This window comes from Mobula hypostoma, chromosome 16 (assembly GCF_963921235.1).
Source record: "Mobula hypostoma chromosome 16, sMobHyp1.1, whole genome shotgun sequence".
Classification (NCBI taxonomy): domain Eukaryota; kingdom Metazoa; phylum Chordata; class Chondrichthyes; order Myliobatiformes; family Myliobatidae; genus Mobula; species Mobula hypostoma.
In genome coordinates, this window is record NC_086112.1 from 48,286,666 (window position 1) to 48,302,327 (window position 15,662).

Here is a 15,662-nt window from a genome sequence, read left to right on the forward strand (position 1 = left end):
TGAATTTTTTGAAGAGGTTACTAGGAAAGTTGACAAGGGTAAAGCAGTGGATGTTGTCTATATGGACTTCAGTAAGGCCTTTGACAAGGTCCCATACGGAAGGGTGATTAGGAATGTTCAATCGTTAGGTATTAATATTGAAGTAGTAAAATGGATTCAGCAGTGGCTGGATGGGAGACGCCAGAGAGTGGTGGTGGATAACTGTTTGTCAGATTGGAGGCCAGTGACTACTGGTGTGCCTCAGGGATCTGTACTGGGTCCAATGTTGTTTGTCAGATACATTAATGATCTGGATGATGGGATGGTAAATTGGATTAGTAAATTTGCAGATGATACTAAGATAGGTGGAGTTGTGGATAATGAAGTAGGTTTTCAAAGCTTGCAAAGAGATTTCAGACAGTTAAAAGAGTGGGCTGAAAGATGGCAGATGGAGTTTAATGCTGATAAATGTGAGGTGCTACATTTTGGTAGGACTAATCAAAATAGGACATACATGGTAAATGGCAGGGTATTGAAGAATGCAGTAGAACAGAGGGATCTAGGAATAATGGTGCATAGTTCCCTTAAGGTGGAATCTCACATGGATAGGGTGGAGAAGAAAGCTTTTGGTACGCTGGCCTTTATAAATCAGAGTATTGAGTATAGGAGTTGGGATGTAATGTTGAAATTGTACAAGGCATTGGTGACGCCAAATTTGGAGAATTGTGTACAGTTTTGGTCACCGAATTATAGGAAAGATGTCAACAAAATAGAGAGAGTACAGAGAAGATTTATTAGAATGTTACCTGGGTTTCATCACCTAAGTTACAGAGAAAGGTTGAACAAATTGGGTCTTTATTCTTTGGAACGTAGATGGTTGTGGGGGGGACTTGATAGAGGTATTTAAAATTATGAGGGGGATAGATAGAGTTGACATGGATAGGCTTTTTCCATTGAGAGTGGGGGAGATTCAAACAAGAGGACGTGAGTTGAAAGTTAAAGGGCAAAAGTTCAGGGGTAATATGAGGGGGAACTTCTTTACTCAGAGAGTGGTAGCTGTGTGGAACGAGCTTCCAGAAGTGGTTGAGGCAGGTTCGATGTTGTCAGTTAAAGTTAAATTAGACAGCTATATGGACAGGAAAGGAATGGAGGGTTATGGGCTGAGTGCAGGTAGATGGGACTACGTGAGAGTCAGCATTCGGCATGGACTAGAAGGGCCGAGATGGCCTGTTTCTGTGCTGTAATTGTTATATGGTTATATGTTGACACCCAGGAACTTGAAACTGCTCAGCTTTTCCTCTTCTGATCAATGAGGACTGGTGTGTGTTCTCTCAATTTCCCCTTCTGAAGTCCACAATCAATTCCTTGATCTTACTGCATTGAGTACAAGGTTGTTGTGTGACACCACTCAACCAGCTAATATGTCACACTACTGTATGCCAATCCAAATCTGTTTAACATATTAAATCAAAAATATTATGAATACATCTCCAATTTCAACAGGAAATGACAGCAAGTCAAATAAGGCAAGTTACCATCAGAATAAATTGAATTGACTTTATTTCTTACATCCTTCACATACATAAGTAAAAATCTTTACGTTACGTCTCCTTCTAAATGTGCAATGTTAAATTTATAGAAATTTGTAATAAATGGTATGTACAATGGGGCAGTCAATATAGCATAGAAATACAACTGTATCAGCGTGAATTAATCAGTCTGATGGCCTGGTGGAAGAAGCTGTCCCGGAGCCTGTTGGTCCTGTCTTTTATGCTGCGGTACTGTTTCCCAGATGGTGGCAGCTGGAACAGTTTGTGGTTGGGGTGATTTGGGTCCCCAATGATCCTTCGGCCCCTTTTTACACACCTGTCTCTGTCAGTATCCTGAATAGTGGGAAGTTCACATCTACAGATGCACTGGGATGTCCGCACCACTCTCTGCAGAGTCCTGCGATTGAGGGAAGTACAGTTCCCATACCAGGCAGTGATGCAGCCAGTCAGGATGCTCTCAATTGCGCCCCTGTAGAAAGTCCTTGGAATCTGGGGACTCATGCTAAACTTTTTCAACCATCTGAGGTGAAAGAGGCACTGTTGTGCTTTTATCACCACACTGCTGGTATGTACAGACCACATGAAATCCTCGGTGGTATGTATACCAAAGAACTTAAAGCTGTTCACCCTCTCAACCCCAGATCCTCTGATGTCAGTAGAGGTTAGCCTGTCTCCATTCCTCCTGTAATCCACAACCAGCTCCTTTCTTTTTGCGACATTGAGGGAGAGGTTGTTTCCTTGACACCACTATGTCAGGGTGATGACTTTTTCCCCCTGTAGGCTGCCTCATTAATATTTGAGATAAGGCCAATTATTGTAGTGTCGTCAGCAAATTTAATTAGCAGATTGGAGCTGTGGGTGGCTCAGGGGTACACAGAGGGTAAAGGAGGGGGCTCAGGAAACAGTCCTGAGGGGCACATGTGTTGTAGGTCAGAGGGGCAGAGGTGAGGGAGCTCACTCTTATCACCTGCCAGGTGATCTGACAGGAAGTCCAGGATCCAGCTGCACAAGGCAAGAAGACCAAAGTCTCTGAGCTTCTTGTCAAGCCTGGAGAGAATTATGGTGTTGAATGCTGAACTGTCGTCCAAGAACAGCATTCTCACATAAGCATCCTTTTGCAAATTGCAAACCAACATAACCAAACACCACTGCCAGCCTAGACATGCTCTCTTCTCACTTGCCTCGGTCCTAATTGTCTATCCCTTCAGTTGAACTTTGAACTCTATTGGTTCATGTTTCTCTGGCTCTTAGGGGTTCATAGATGGCACTTACTTCAATATGGTTGCTTACGAAGTCATAAGAGAAGCACGCTTCTCAAAATTCCTGTGCCTGCATCGTGTTTGCCTGCACCAGAACTCCTGTGGTGTCCCAGTCAAAATGGCGTCCTTCTTGGTCTTCATGTATCTCGATCAATGATAGTGATCAGGCCTTCATACTGCCAGACTGTGGTTCCGTAAACAAATTAAGAGTTTATGACCTAATCAGGACTAAGTCAAGCGAACGGAGGGGGTTGGGCTATATAAACACAAGGAATCCCAGAGAGAAACACCGACAACCGAATACTGAGAATGTCACCTTGACTGGTGATGAAACGTCAGCAATGAAAATGCTAAGCTTGGCGAAGACCACAATATCAAATTGTCCTACTGTATATCAAACATTCAAATGATTTCTGTACAGTTCCATTTAACTTTCTCCCATTGTTGAAGTCTATATCTTCACATGCAATAGATGAACTCAAGACAAAGCTGCTTTGGCTCGGCCACCAGGGAAAAAATGGACTTCAAAATCTGATTACACTGTACTTTTCCATTTAGCAGTTCTCTTCCAAATCCTATTATCTACTTTTGGTAAGACTGACTACAATAAATTTTTAGATCACTGATAACTCTCTGAGCAAATTCACCCAAGGTAAATACAGATAAAGTTGATTCAAAAGACAGCTTCAAACTGAAGCTTCTACAAGTCGAAAAAAAACGAATGTATCAAAAACAAATCAAGCTGTGCTTGATAAAGAAACCCAGACACTTTGAAGGATCTGTAGTTGTAAATACAGTTTCCCATAAAGAATACGAGAATGTATTTTCGTTTGTGCAATTCAAGTTGTTTTTTTAAAACTTTGATGGTACTGGGAGAAGGCTTGGTGCATACCTGCCTTATGGCGAATCATTTGTAAATATTGCACTCTAAAGCAATCATTATATTTCTGTATGTGACAGGACGAAGGATGTGACAGCTGGACGGCAGGGGATTGAATTAGAGCTGTAAATCTTTTGAGATCAATCTCAGATCACAGACAGCAAAGAGTGTATTGTGATCTCCAGATGAACAATTCAGATAGGAGGAGCATCTTTGATTGAAGTACAGCACAGATGCAGTGGAAGCGTCCCCACGCAAGTCCGGTCGATATGACTTTGTGGGCAACACAGAGTCGTGGCTGAAAGAATGCCATAGTTGGGAGCTTAATATCAAAGGATATACTTTATATCAAAAGGACAGGCAGGAAGGCATAGGCGATGGTGTGGCTCTGTTGGGAAGAGACTGAATAACATCTTTAGAAAGAGGTGGCATTGAGTCAAAGAATGTTGAATGGTTGTGGGTGGAGTTAAGATTTTATGGGAATCATATATAGGCCTCCAAATAGTAGCCAAGATGTGGGGTTGATATTGCAAAGGGAGCTGGAAAAGGGCATGCAATAAGGGTCACAATTACCCTTATTACGGAGTACCTGGTTTCCTGAAAGGAAAATCCTGCCTGACAAACCTACTGCAATTCTTTGAGGAAATTACAAGCAGGGTAGACAAAGGAGATGCAGTAGATGTGGTGTACATGGATTTTCAGAGGCCTTTGACAAGGTGCTGCACATGAGGCTGCTTAGCAAAATAACAGCGCATGGAACTACAGGGCAGTTACTAGCGTGGGTGGAGCATTGGCTGGTCGGCAGAAAACAGAGAGTGGGAATAAAGGGATCCTATTCTGGCTGGCTGCCAGTTACCAGTGGAGTTCCACGGGGTCAGTGTTGGGACCGCTGCTTTTTACAATGTATGTCAATGATTTGGATTACGGTATTAATGGATTTGTGGCTAAATTTGCCGATGATACAAAGATAGGTGGAAGAGTGTGTAGTGTTGAGGAAACAGAGAGCCTGCAGAGAGACCTAGATAGTTTAGGGGAATGGGCAAGAAAGTGGCAAATGAAATACAATGTTGGAAAGTGTATGGTCATGCACTTTGGTGGAAGAAATTAACGGGCAGACTTATTTAGATGGGGAGAGAATTCAAAATGCAGAGATGCAAAGGGACTTGGGAGTCCTAGTGCAAGATACCCTAAAGGTTAACCTCCAGGTTGAGTCAGATGTGAAGAAAGCGAATGCAATGTTGGCATTCATTTCTAGAGGTACAGAATATAAGAGCAGGGATATGATGTTGTGGCTCTATAAGGCATGCGTGAGACCACACTTGGAGATTTGTGTGCAGTTTTGGGCTCCTTATATTAGAAAGCATATACTGACATTGGAGGGGGTTCAGAGAAGATTCACGAGAATGATTTCAGGAATGAAAGAGTTGTATTCCCTGAAACTCAGGAGAATGAGGGGGGTGGGATCTCATAAAAACATTCCGAATGTCAAAAGGCCTGAACAGATTAGATATGGCAAAGTTATTACCCATGGTAGGGATTCTTGGACAAGAGGGCAGGACTTCAGGATTGAAGGATGTCCTTTTAGAACTGAGACACAGAGAAATTACTTTAGTCAGAGGGTGGTAAATCTGTGGAATTTGTTGCCACGAGCAGCTGTGGAGGCCAAGTCATTGGGTGTATTTAAGGCAGAGATAGATAGGTTCTCGATTAGCCAGGGCATGAAAGGGTATGGGGAGAAGGCAGGGGAGTGGGGATGACTGGAAGAATTGGATCAGCCCATGATTGAATGGCGGAGCAGACTCAATCGGCCGACTGGCCTAATTCTGCTCCTACATCTTATGGTCTTAATTGTAATGGGGGACTTCAATATGCAAGGGAATTGGGAAAATCAGTTGGCATCAGATTGCAAGAGAGGGAGTTTGTTGAATGCCTATGAGATGGCTTTTTGGAGCAGCTTGTGCTTGAGCCTACTCAGGGAAAGGCCATCTTAGACTGGGTGTTGTGCAATAACCCAGATCTTATTAGGGAGCTGAACATAAAGAAACCCTGAGGAGGAGTGATCATAATATGACTGAATTGATACTGCAATTTGAGAAGGAGACGCACAAGTCACGTGTATTAGTATCACAATGGAATAAAGGGAATTACATAGGCATGAGAGAGGAGCTTGCCCAGGTGGATTTAGATAATGGAATTGATGGCTTTGTGGCAAAGTTTGCGGATAACACGAAGATAGCTGGAGGAGTAAATTGTGCTGAAGAAGCAACGCAACAACAGGACTTAGACAAATTGGAAGAACGGGAAAAAAGTGGCAGATGGAATACATAACAGATGGAAATATATAACAGTGCATTTTAGTAAAGGGAACAATAGTGCAGATTATTATCTAAATGGGGAGAAAATTCAAATGTCAGAGGTGCGAAAGGACTTAGAAGTCCTTGTGTAAGACTCCCAAAAGGATAATTTACAGGTTGAGTCTGTGGTAAAGGCAGTAAATCAATGTTCGACATTTATTTCAAGAGGAATAGAATATAAAAGCAAGGAGATAACACTAAGGCTTTATAAGTTACTAGTCAGGCCACAGTTGGAGCATTGTCAACAGTTTCGGGCCCCATTTCTCAGAAAGGATGTGTTGTCATTGGAGAGAGTCCAGAGGAGGTTCACAAGATGATTCTGGGAATTAAGGGGTTAACATACGAGGAGCATTTAGCAGCTTTGGGCCTGTACTCACTGGAATTTAGAAGAATGTGGAGGGATCTCATTGAAAGCTACCAAGTGTTGGAAAGACCAGATAAGGTGGATATGAAGAGGATGCTTCCTATGGTGGGGTATCCACAACTAGAGGGTACAGCCTCAAAACTGAGACACAACCTTATAGAACAGAGATAAGGAGGAATTTCTTTTTTAGCCAGAGGATAGTAAATCCGTGGACTGCTCTGCCACAGACTGCAGTGGAAGCCAGGTCCGTGGGTATATTTAAAACAGGTGTTGATCCTTTCCTGATTGGTCAGGACATCAAAGGATATGGTGAGAAGGCAGGTGTATGGTGTTGAGTGGGATCTGGGACGGTGGAGCAGACTCAATGGGTGAATGGCCTAATTCTGCTCCCATATTTTATGGAGAGTGGAATGCATAGAAGTTACTATGATCAGTAATGTAATAAAATAAAATCTCACACTGGGGTATTAACAAAAGTAAGACTAACTCAAAATTGAATACAACACTGAAACACAACTGTATTAAAGCCACTGCAAGTACTGGCATAATTAGCACTTAAAACAAAAGGAATAGTGAAAGCAGGAGTTGTAAATTAAAAATAGAAGAGAAAATCAACATTAAAATAATATCTGCAGAAAGAACAGACAAGTTAATACTTCAGGTTATAAATCTGAAATCTTTTTATGAATAGTCTGCAGCCAAACAATCAATTTATCTACCTCACAAATGTTGACTGACCTATGTACAAGTCTCTTTTACTGTGACTGCTTTTAATCTTCATTATAATGTGACTGTCAAAAGCAGTTTAGAAGTAAGTACTTCAGGCCTTTATCAATATATCCAGAAATGATCTGATGCTGAGAAAACATCATTGACATCAAACATTTTGGACACTCCTGACATATGAAAATCAAAGACAACTCCACACCATGGAAAAGAATAGACTAGAAATACCAATCTAAATTCTCACCCACACTTAATGAACAGAAGATCAATGGACTTCCTGGCAGCAGTGCAAAAGCCACAAAGCACTTATACTGGAATTGATGACCATGATCTCCACTAGAGGTAAATGTACTGCGACCTGAGAGAATGACAAAAGACCCAAAACAAGATTCAACAAGAGCGACACGCACAAAATGCTGGAGGAACTCATCACACCAGGCAGCACCCACGGAAAAGAGTAAACAGTCAATGTTTCAGGTCGAGGTCCTTCTTCAGGACTAGGCAGCACAGGTATCACAAACAACAGGAATTCTGCAGATGCTGGAAATTCAAGCAACATACATCAAAGTTGCTGGTGAACGCAGCAGGCCAAGCAGCATCTATAGGAAGAGGCGCAGTCGACGTTTCAGGTCGAGACCCTTCGTCAGTACTTTCAAATCCCTTACTCACTCTTCCTTCAGTTAGTCCTGATGAAGGGTCTCGGCCTGAAACGTCCACTGCGCCTCTTCCTATAGATGCTGCTTGGCCTGCTGCGTTCACCAGCAACTTTGATGTATGTTACAGGTATCACAAAATTGCTTTAATACAAATATACATCATATATAAAAATCAAGTAACTTTTACAGTAGGGAACTTGAATCAATCTTTTATGCATCATCATATTCCACATCAGATTCTAATGCAAGAGCCAACTTTGGTAAAATTTATCACAGTGGGTAAATGGCACTCATAGTATCCATCTAGAATAACTAATCACGGCATTACTGACACAATAGAAAGCATCGTGTTGAATAGGATTTGTACTTGGGATGCTTAACAAAAACTTGAGTAAAACAAAAGCAAACAAAGTTTACAACATCTTGAATGTATCCATGCTCTGAACAATGAAATGGCATTTACTAACTCAGTAACATTGAAATACGCAAAACTGCGACCAGAAAGTTCAACCAGAACTTGTTCCACCCATGCAAGTATCAACTGTAGATTTGAATTTCAAAGTCTGAACAAATTCAAGTGCAGTTTCGATGACTGACAAAGATTACTTCTTTGACTTGTTGACCCCAAAATCTCATCATCTCTGTTTTCCAGCAAATGCACATGAGACTTGAAGTCTGGCTGTTTAAAAGTTTCTTTCAATTAAAAATTTAACTTGAGAATTGAAGTTTGCATTTTGACAGGAAGTCACTACAATGAACCATGCTCAGTGGTTGACATAAATATATGAGGCCAAATCATAGCCTGTTAGTATGTACCTCGAAATGTATTTCAATGATCTGACAGTTTTTCGTACTATATAATTAAAACTATTTATAGTTAGTTCAGAGCAGTTTAGAAAATACCTCGTCATCTACCGGATCAATCAAGCTGCGCTGCTGTACAATTCAACAATGGGAAAATTACAGTCCTGTCTATCCTGCAGTCTAATCAGGCCTTTATCACTGTTCAGTAAAGGTTTTATCTACCACATATTAATTAAACAGCATCAGTGTCTTTCAACGCCAGGTAAAGGTGCGCTCTGGCCAATTATGATACATGATGCCCAAGACATGAAGATGCAAGATGGATGGCAGTACATTTTGTCCAACAAAAATTGACATCATTGCAAATGTATGAACATCAAGCAGTGCACTATTTTTGCAACTGAGCACCGACTAGAACTGAATACAAGAAACCCAAACACCTCTTGTATGTGATAGTAAGCTATCTTTGCACAGAAGTAAGCGTAGGACAAGAAGCCCCTTGAGTTGGTTCCACCACTCAGTATGACAGAATATAAAATGGTACAGCACAGTACAGGCCCTTTGGCCCGAGTTTTAACCTACCCCTGATTAATCTAACCCTTCCCTCTCAGATAGCATGTCCCTAATATATCTGCCTCTACCATTGTACTTGGCAGTGTGTTCATTTGCACTTACCACGCTCTGTGTAAAACACCCATGACATCTCCCACCACGCCCCCCCCCATACTTCCTCCAATAACTTTAAAATCACATCCCCTCCTATTAGCCATTGCTGCACTGGGAAAATTGCATTGGCTTGTCCACACCATCTATGCTTCTTGTTACTTATTTTCCTCTATCAAGACACCCCTCATCCTCTTTTACTCCAAAGAGATGGCAGCTAATATTTAAATTAATTTCATAGATTTTCTTTTGACCTATATTCCTCATCAGCATACAATGTCAGATGTAAAATTAACAACTGCCCTTCATTAATTGCTAAGTGCAGAAGACTTAGTGATAGGGTCCACCAATTTAGATTTTGCTCATCAGCTGGAGCTCAGTGGGTACAATTGCCAAAATTTAATCTGATACTCCTGAACAGTTCTTTAAAAATACTGTCATTTTAAAGGTACAGGCTCTCAGGAGAGGCAATAAACTAGGGTCTATCCTCTGAATGCCAAATATTTCACAGTGCCTCTTTGAAGTTAAAGAGCTGAAAACTCTGCAGTTCCTCTTCAAAGTGAATACCATTAATTGCCAAAATTTAAATCAATGGCATTCTCCCACTCATTTAATCTATTAATATCTTGGTATAATTTAACTTTATTCAACATTTGGCTTTGAGTAATAACACAAAGACGTCTTTCCAAATGTACATAGATAAGGAAACAAAAGTCACCTTCAGTGAAACCATTGAGAAACAATCACAATGTCCCTTCTCTGCAACAAAATCAAAACAAAGCATTATCAAATTTAGTGAAGGACATTCAGTCTCTTGCTCTATCTCTCCACATACCAATAAAAACAAACAGAATTTTTGTTTAGTCAACAGATGTAGCCATGGTCAAATGTAAACATGTAGCACATTCTCTGTCAAAAAAAGGAAAAAAAAAGTGTTAAGTCTGCAATTACCTTTGAACTAGTAACTGCAAACTGTGTAAACTCTTTAACACAAAGGAGTGCTGGGTGCATGTAACACCCTGCCGGGCTGATAGTGAAGGCGGATGCATGGGGGGGGGGCATCTAAGAAACTCTTAGATACTTATCTGACTTGCTGAATGTTCCAGCATTTTCTGTTTTTTTTCTGCTTCAGATTTCCAACATCTGCAGCTATTTTTGATACTTTTAAAGTGCCTTTCAGTAAACTGATGGAATATATTGTGGTGTTGGCAAGGAGATCATGCAAAGTTGCAACAGCTCCTTATTTTAAATAGACAATATCTATTATCTAAAGTCACGCATGAGAAACGATCACTTGGACTAGGCAGAAACCACTGTCACCAGCACTATGAAAGAGAACAATGTGACAGCAGATTCTGGAAGTGACAAAAACACAGAGAGCTATCAATAGTGGGTGGGCAGGTGTGGCTGAAATTCCATAACACATAGTAAGTGGCCTTTGTGATAGAGAGAAAACTGAGTAAAGCTCTGGCAAACAAGATTTGTTCTTGGCCCAGTAATAGCTACAGTTCAATATTCTAATGTTGAACTACTTGCTCCATGGGTTTTGCTTTCCCAGTTCTAAATTTCAGCAACTATAACACTGATACATCTCCCCTGTACCAGCTGCCAGATGGGTTCCAAACTTTTCATTCCTGATTAACTGGTAAAATTTCAAGGAGATTCGGAGAAAACCAGCACATGAAATTTAAGTCACAATGGGAACTATTAGAGCAGGAGACCAAGTGCCTCCGACTTGAGTTTATTATTACAGATGGGGAGCAGTGAGAGATGGTTTCACTGAACTCCCGTCAACTTGAGTTTATTATTATATGTATTAGTACATGTATGTGTAGGTGCAATGAGAAATTTACTTGCAGCAGTATCACAGGGTTATGGCATCGTATCAGAGCATTCACTAGAAAACACAAATTAAACACATTACACATAATTTTTCTAAGAAAGCACACAAAAAAAACTAGTTCAAAGTGACCAAACTGGTCATAGTGTTGCTAAACTGTAATGATTGGGGTTGTGCCAGTTGGTTCAAGAACAAAATGGTTGAAGGGAAGTAGCTGTTCTTGAACTTGGTGGTGTGGGACTTCAGACTTCTGTACCACCTGCATGATGACAGCGGCAAGAAGATGGCTTGGCCCAGATGGAGGGGATCTTTGTGATGGATGTTGCCTTTTTGGGAAAGAAACACACCTACTATAGATATTGCTAATGGTAGGGAGGGATGTGCCTGTGAAGCCTTGGGCTTATAAACATTTCTGCAGTCGGGACACTTACTGCAGTACATCTGTAGAAATTTCACAGAATGTTTGGTGACAAGCAGAATCATCTTAACCTCCCAAGAAATTAAAGACTCTGCTGTACATCCCTTGTGACTGCATTTACAGTCTTTGCCCAGGACAGGTCATCTGATATGTTAAATCCCAGGAATTTAAAGCTGCTGACTTGCTCCACCACTGATGCCTGCCACACGATCACTCTCCTTCCCCTTCTTGAAGTCAACAAACAGCTCTTTAGTTTCAATGAGGCAAGTTGTTGTTGTTGTGGACTATTTTCTGAACGGGAAGATTATCCAAAAATCTGAATGTAAAGGGATTTGGGAAGTACTTGTGCAGAACACCCTAAAGGTTAACTTGCAGGTAGAGTCGGTGGTGAGGAAGAAAATACAATGTTAGCATTCATTTCAAGATGTTTAGAATACAAGAGCAGGGATGTGATGCTGAGGCTTTATCAGGCACTGGTGAGACCTCACTTTGAGTATTGCGAACAGTTTTGGGCTCCTCATCTAAGAAAAGATGGGCTGGTATTGGAGAGGGTTCAGAGGAGGTTCACAAGGATAATTCCAGGAATGCAAGGGTTATCATATGAGGAATATTTGATAGCTCCGGGTTTGTACTCGCTGGAATTTAGAAGGATGAGGGGGGATCTCGTTGAAATTTTTCAATGTTGAAAGGCCTAGGCAGAGTAGATGTGGAAAGGATGTTTTCATGGTGGGGGAGTCTAGGACAAGAGGGCACAGCATCAGGGGCGTCCATTTAAAACAGAGATGCAGAAAAAATTCTTTAGCCAGAGGGTAGTGAATTAGTGGAATATATTAACCACAGGCAGCTGTAGAGGCCAGGTCGTTGGGTGTATTTAAGGCAGGGCTTGATCGGTTCTTGATTGGACATGGCATCAAAGGTTATGGGGAGAGGCCAGGGAGTGGGACTGAGGTGGGGAAAAAAGGATCAGCTATGATTGAAAGGTGGAGCAAATTAGACGGGCCAAATGGCCTAGTTCTGGTTCCATGTCTTAGGTTCTTAATTAGACCATATCAATTTAATATACCTAATGACTTGGCCTCCACAGGTATCTATGGCAATGAATTCCACAGATTTACTACCCTCTGGCTAAAGAAATTCCTCTTCATCTTTGTTCTAAAGGGACATATTGCTATGGTTCTTCCTTCAGTTCCTAGTCTCTCCCACTGTTGCAAACATCCTCCCCAATTCATTCTATCTAGGCCTTTCAGTATTCTGTAGGGTTCAATGTGATCTCCCCCTTCATCTTCCAGACTCCAGCGAGTACAAGGCCACAGACAAACACTCGAGGGTTAACCCTTTCATTCCCTGAAGGCACGGAGGCTCAGACTGTGAGCTTCATGAAGAGTTTGGATGAGATGGTTGTGTTGAACGCCGAGCTGTAGCCAATGAACAGCAGCCTGACGGACAAGTTCCTGTTCTCCAGATGAACAGCCTGAGAAACCACATCTGTTGTTGATCTGTTATGGTGGAATGCAAATTAAAGCAAAACCAGGTAATCTCTGAAACAGGAGTTGATTTGCACCATTACTAACTTCTTCACGTACTTTATTACAATTTAACACAAGCACTGTTAGATGGAGGCGGGTCACCCTGATCCTCCTGGACACTAATACAAAAGATTCAAGAATCTCAAACCACAGAAGCAGGCCGCTGAATATATCCGTGAATACTCCAGCTAATTGGTCCGCACAGATCTATAGCACTGGGCCAGGTACATTATCTGGACGAGATGCGATTTGTGGATTAGACCTCCTGGAGGATGCTCAGATGTTAGCTTCAGAGACTGGGATTACAGGGTCATCCAGAGATGCAGGTCAGTTTCAAAACATCTCAAGTGAAAAGCAGAGCAAATACATTCAAGCAACCTATTGTTTTGATGCAATTTTTCATGAAGTTGTTAAATTTGCATAAGTGTTGAAACCATTTTGGTAATACAATATCAAACTTGATTGATCTTCATTTAATCTTAAAAAAGAAAAAATGGACATTTTTCTTTCCTGACCCACAGCAAGACAAAAATCAACCATAATACATTTAAGACAGCACTTTAAAAGACAGACTTAAGTATATTTCAATTAAAATACAAAACCTCCTTCCAGCATACCCAAAGTTTAAAAAAAACGTTTTATAACTTCACTGCAAGAAATAACCACAGTACTAAAGCCTGATGCGTTCCAGTTCAATGCTGGCTTCAGATTAGTTTGCTTGCACCTTTGTGCAATTTAAAACCACTAGAAACAACATCTGTTTTAATCCCCTGCTAATTTTCTCCAAAATAGCTTTAACTCCTCGATACTGACAGAGAAGCAACATGAAAGATGAGATTGATTGGATGAAACTGTTTTAAAACTTTCAACAGGAAAAAGCAACACAGAGGGAATGAAGTGAGGCCATAGTGAGTGTGGAGAAGCCAACGCTTTGATATCTGTGATGGAGCCAAGAGTTAAGTTACAGAAAAGAAGCCAAGACTGAAATTATGCTGGAGGCAGGAGGGCAAGACAAGTAATGTATCTGCCGATAAATGGATTAAATAGAATAAACTGAGCTAAAACTTGGAAATACAAGATGGAAGCCTGAGCAAAGAAACAGAAGGCATAGAAGAGAGGCACTTACCTTCTAGGAACAATCTTTCACATGAGTAGAGATCAGTCAACAGAAGGCAGCATGAAGAAGTATGGAATCAAATCACATGTAGGAGCTCAACGAAGAGCAAAGCCACGGATGTCAGCTCCTGACAGGATGAAGCAGGACGTGTTGCAGAAGTGGAAGGGATCTTCAGCAAATTCAATGGACACTGCAAGAAAAGTAACAAAAAAACATTCTGATGAATTTGTAATTTGTTCAACAGCTTGTGTGATAATACTATTTATTTTGTTAACATTTTCTGGGGATGATATTGTATTCCTTTTAAGGCTAGAAATTCAGACTCATTAAAAAAAAGATTGTTTCGCTTGTAGTTTTAGCAACAATCACTACAAAACCAGATACATTGTGTTTAGATAATTTACCCAAGAGTGTGTTTATTTTGAAATCACGCACTAGGGACTCTTGCTTTAAAATACAGTCCAAAGCAGTAACAGTAATATTGTGAGCTGATCAAAACAGATTATTTTGCTAAGCACAGATAGCAGGATTAAAGTGGTAAATCAAGATTTTTGGAAATAGTTTGTTTTAGTAAATCCATTGCTGGTAGCAATACTTTGCCATGCAGAATCCTGTAACAGAGTATGATGAATAGACAGAAGTTAAAAGTGGCAGGAAAGACAAAACTGATCACCAAATGCTTCCTGAAGTTAAAATATCTTCAATTGCTACAGCCTAGTAAACAGCATCTTAAGCAGTAATGCCCCAACTCCGTGCAAAACTAAGATTTAACAAGATTTGGCAAATACCTTACACACGTGAACCTTTGTAACACAGAAGTTCATCTGAGGTTAGGTTTCACTCTTACATCAGGGTGATCCATTCTCCTTAATGATTCAGGCAATCAAAAGCAGTAATTGACAGAATGCCTACTGTACAGAGGATAGAACCGAAGATGATGCCATGATCCTTGATAGTCTGGTAACACAGGGTGTCCCCCGCTTTTCGAACGTTTGCCTTACAAAACCTCTCTGTTATGAAAGACCTACATTAGTTACATGTTTTCGCTAACAGAAGGTGTTTTCACTGTTACGAAAAAAGGCAGCGCGCGCCCCGAGCAGCCGCTCTCCCCTGGATTCCGAACGGCATTTTTGCCAGCATTGCTTAAACACGTGCCTGTGAGCAGCCGTTAGCAAGATGAGTTCTAAGGTATCGGAAAAGCCTGAAATCGCTCGTAAGGGTGTTACACTTAGCATAAAACTAGACATAATTAAGTGTTTCGATCGTGGTGAACGAAGTAAGGACAACGTGAGTTTGGCTTGTGGAAGTTGATGAAGATGATGTTGAAGAGGTTTTGGCATCCCATGACCAAGAACTGACAGATGACTAGCTGATGCAATTGGAAGAGAAAAGGATAACAATCGAAACTGAATGCAGTAGCGAACGGACCAAAAGTGAAGTCGTCCAGGAACTGAACGTGAAGCAACTGCGTGAGATTTTTGCTGCAATGATAAAGTACGACTTTAATTTTGAAAGAGTACGTCGGT

General features: G+C 41.0%; 1 protein-coding gene across 5 annotated transcripts in view; it reads right to left on the bottom strand.

The window, feature by feature from the left end:
• The window catches only part of sema4d (sema domain, immunoglobulin domain (Ig), transmembrane domain (TM) and short cytoplasmic domain, (semaphorin) 4D), a 212,286-nt gene that overhangs the window by 104,366 nt on the left and 92,258 nt on the right, over positions 1-15,662 (bottom strand). For all 5 annotated transcript variants that reach the window (XM_063068913.1, XM_063068914.1, XM_063068907.1 and 2 more), the window contains exon 2: positions 14,146-14,326. The gene's annotated coding sequence lies outside the window, so the exon portion shown is untranslated. The remainder of the gene's footprint in view (positions 1-14,145; positions 14,327-15,662) is intronic.